The following is a 3,984-nucleotide window of genomic DNA, read 5'->3' as shown; positions in this document are numbered from 1 at the left end:
TAGCTCGTATCTATACGAGTAAGTGATCCTGAGTTAGATTATAATTCGAGTAATAAGTATTTATTCGATAAATAGCGTATCAGTTAATCATATTGATTGGATATTTATATATAATCGATCTAATCGAGTAAGTAATAATAATTTGTAAATAATTGTAATAAATTGTAATTAATCCTAATAATTAGGGATTTATTATTTTAAAATACAATAATTATTAATTAATTATTTAAAAATATAATTAAGGATTATTTAATTATAATTATTTATTTATAATTAATTATTAATTAATTAAATCTTGTTTAATTCATAATAATTAAACCGTTAGTCTGATTTAAGCGAAACGAAGACCCCTAGACTCAGAAAAATGAAACGAATCTAATAAAAATAATTGTAAGTCATAATTTCTTCCAAAATAGAGTTGTCTTGTGTTAGTTAATTGTTTATAGACCCTAATAGGGGTATAATCGAGTCAAATAAATCCCGAAAAATTGTAATAAAATCAGATAGGGTTAGTTAATACAGGTATAAGTCTAGTATCGATTCTAAAAATATTTATAAGTCAAAAAATTAATTATGTGCCTTATGTGCTATGTGCTTTACGTGATTATGTGAACCATACGTGCTATGTAATTATATGTGTATATATGCGAGTCAGATAGAAACGTATGGGTAGATTGATAGGGTTGCGTAGTATCAATTCGAGATACGCGTATGTAGTAAGTTATCTAAACGACAATCTTTTTATGATTGGTTCAGTGTCAGCAAGGCCGATCAAGCTAGAGATAGAAGGCGTTGAGTTGAACCAGGTTAAGTACGCGCAAGGCAAGTTTTTCCCCTATTCTAAATTCGGAATAGTGAATTATATCCCATTTTTTATATCAGTTACTTTTGATAATTCTTGTTCATATACACTGTTACACAATTATTGAATCTTGTTTCTATTTCATTTCGATTCTTGATTTCTCCCAATTTATAGAATCCTTTATTCATATTCCTATACTTTTACCCTTGTTACATATACTCGGATATATCCTGATGTTGGGATACATCAAAAGCATTCTGATTGTTCCGGATGCTCAGCTTGGGACTGGATGGTTACGATACGGGCTGGGTTTTACCCAGACCTTTAATTAATAGGCCATAGTTTCCTGAGTACTCCTTATGTTGGTTGGGTTTATGCAGTTGGGTATAGATCTGCACTGTATCCTGACTGATCAGCAGGTTATAGTGCATATGTTGGTTATTGTTTCCATTCTTGTTCATTTGGCACTCGCCAGTGTTGGCAAATTATGATTCTATACAGATACAGATGGTTGTTCAAACCACCAGCTTATTGGTTCACTTATTCTTCTCTCTTTATACTATATATATATATTATTGCAGGCTTGTTGAGCAATTTTGGCTCATCCCCTTTTATTGTTATTCCTATTATTTTACAGTTAAGGTAGAGAATGAAACCCTTCAGGACCCGCGTAGTCAAGAAGCGAGTCAAGCAGCGGGACCCTCTTATACCAAGAGTGTTCCTTCCTATTCCCGAAGAGAGCTTTGAGGTACCAGATCAGGTGTAACAGGATAAGTAGTAATGTTAGGTTGAATAAAAGTTTTGTGTGGTTTGAATAAAAGTTGTGTGGTGAGAATGTAGATAGAATAAAGTTTTGTAACAAAGATGGTTCTTGAGACAGATTGTTTTTATTTGGGTTTGTAATAAAGTTAGTGTGTTGTTCTTGTTTTCAACTCTTAACCTTAAAAGATCCTGAGTAGTAGTAGTTCGGGGTAATTTTTATATTTATATTCCGTTTGTGCAGGTTTAGTTTGTAGTTGTTATTAGTAATGCCCCAAATCTATATCCCAGATTTGGAGGGTGTTACAGTTGGCATCAGAGCTTAGGTTTTGACCCTTGAAAATAAGAACATTAGGATTAAGATAAGATAGGAAGATCATATAGGATAGAAGTAAGAGTGTTAGGATTGTTTGTTTATGTGATTAGAAGTTATGAGTTTTAGGATTGTGATTTGATTGTTCTTGTGTTATTATTGTTATGTATATTAGATGGTTTCTTCGTCATCATCTACGAAGCGGACCGAGACAGATCCAGTGGTTGCACCAGTATTGGCACCAGTATCAGTGCAGATCTTTCCTCCATTACCACCACCTCCACCATTGCCACCTGGACCAGCACCAGAGATACCCCCTCCCCAAGAGGTACCATATTTTGCAGATTATTTTCCATATTTTGAGCCAGAGATACCTGATTTTCCACTGTTAGAGTTCCCGATGTTTGATGTACCTGACATGGTTGATATTCCACAGTAGGAGGATTTAGAGCCCCAGGTACCTGTGCCGCCAGTTGAGATTCCAGAGATTCCACCGATGGAGCCTGAGGCAGAGCCACCAGTATATGCACCTATGGAGCAGCCTGTTCTGTTTCCTGCCCCGCTAGCTATCTATGCCCCTGTTCCCGGGGTATATCAGTTTTCACAACCGGAGTTCATGTACGAGGTAGTAGTAGATGAGCCATTACCTTCTCGAAGTTCCCGCACAGATCTTCGTGAGCATCATACAGTTACATATCAGCATTTTCAGACAGAGAGAGAGGAGAGGGTCAGATGGCAGGATCAATGTAGAGAGATCCTTGGGTTGTTTGAGACACAGGCATATGGTCCAGTTCGAGCACTTCACCCAGACTACATATTGAGAGAGAGGCTACGCCAGATTCATAGAGTTGGTTCTCAGGAGCTTACTGATCTGAGGCAGCAGGACATTAGTGTAGAGGCAGCATACCGCAGGGCGATGAGACTTACAGAGGCAGTGTTAGAGGCTTTGCAGAAGGAGCTGAGCCATGTGCCACCAGGATTTTGATCTTAGCAGACGGAGGAGTGTTGTATCTTATATATATGTAGATAGAGGCAGCATAGTATTGTATGACTAGTTTGTATGAGTGTAGCTACTAGTTTTGACTGATAGCAGTAGCAGTACGACTGACATATCATAGAATTTTATATCAAGCATTGACACCTGTAGCTGGTGGCTTACCCATATATATATAAGATGAACCTTTTCACGTTTTCTTTATTTTATTTTTCAGTCATTTAAGCATTTACATTTATTTCACTGTTTTACCGTTGCATCTTTAAAAATGTTGTTTTATTTACAATCATGTTGTACCCTTTATGTTTTCAAAAATTTTAAAATTATTTCAAAATGATTTATTTAGACATAGCACTGTTTTATTTATTTAGATATTTAATAAATTATTTTCTTTCCTCATATCAACAGTTTTAACACTGTTTTAATATTATTAAGACTGTTTCTATTCCATAACACATGTTTAGTATATTGCTATTAAGAGGACCCATTGTTTTACTATCAGAAAGATGGCAACTAAAAGAAAAGTACGACTCGACTCATCTAACGGAAATACCGAGGGCCAAAATAATAATAATCAGATGGATCAGATGTTCCATCTCATGCAACAGCAGATGCTGATGATCCAGCAACAGATGCAGCAGCAACAACAGCAGTTTCAACAATAAATGCTATAACAAGCCGCTCATCCAGAACATCAAGTACCACCAGCAGCACCTGTAGTTACTTTCAAGCAATTCCAATTGGTAAAGCCTCGGGAATTTTCCGGTTCCCCAGATCCTACCAAGGCGAGAGCTTGGCTGAAGGAGATAGAAAAGGCTTTTACGTTGGTGAAAGTTGAGGAAGAACAGAAGACGGATTTTGCCAGCTACTTTCTGAAAGGCGAAGCCAATTACTGGTGGGAATCGAAAAAAGCTTTGGAAGGGGAAGGTGTGGTGACCTGGGATAGATTCACTGATCTTTTCCTGGAGAAATATTTTCCTCGCTTCATGAAGAATCAGATGGAGATCAAGTTCCTGGAACTGAAGCAAGACAACTTATCGGTCGCGGATTATGAGACCAAGTTCACTGAATTAGCCAGATTTGTTCCTGAGCAAGTGGATATGGACGAAAAGCGGG

The sequence above is a fragment of the Apium graveolens genome, chromosome 8 (genome assembly GCF_009905375.1).
Source record: "Apium graveolens cultivar Ventura chromosome 8, ASM990537v1, whole genome shotgun sequence".
Taxonomy (NCBI): Eukaryota; Viridiplantae; Streptophyta; class Magnoliopsida; order Apiales; family Apiaceae; genus Apium; species Apium graveolens.
Note: the sequence above shows the minus strand (reverse complement) of the source record.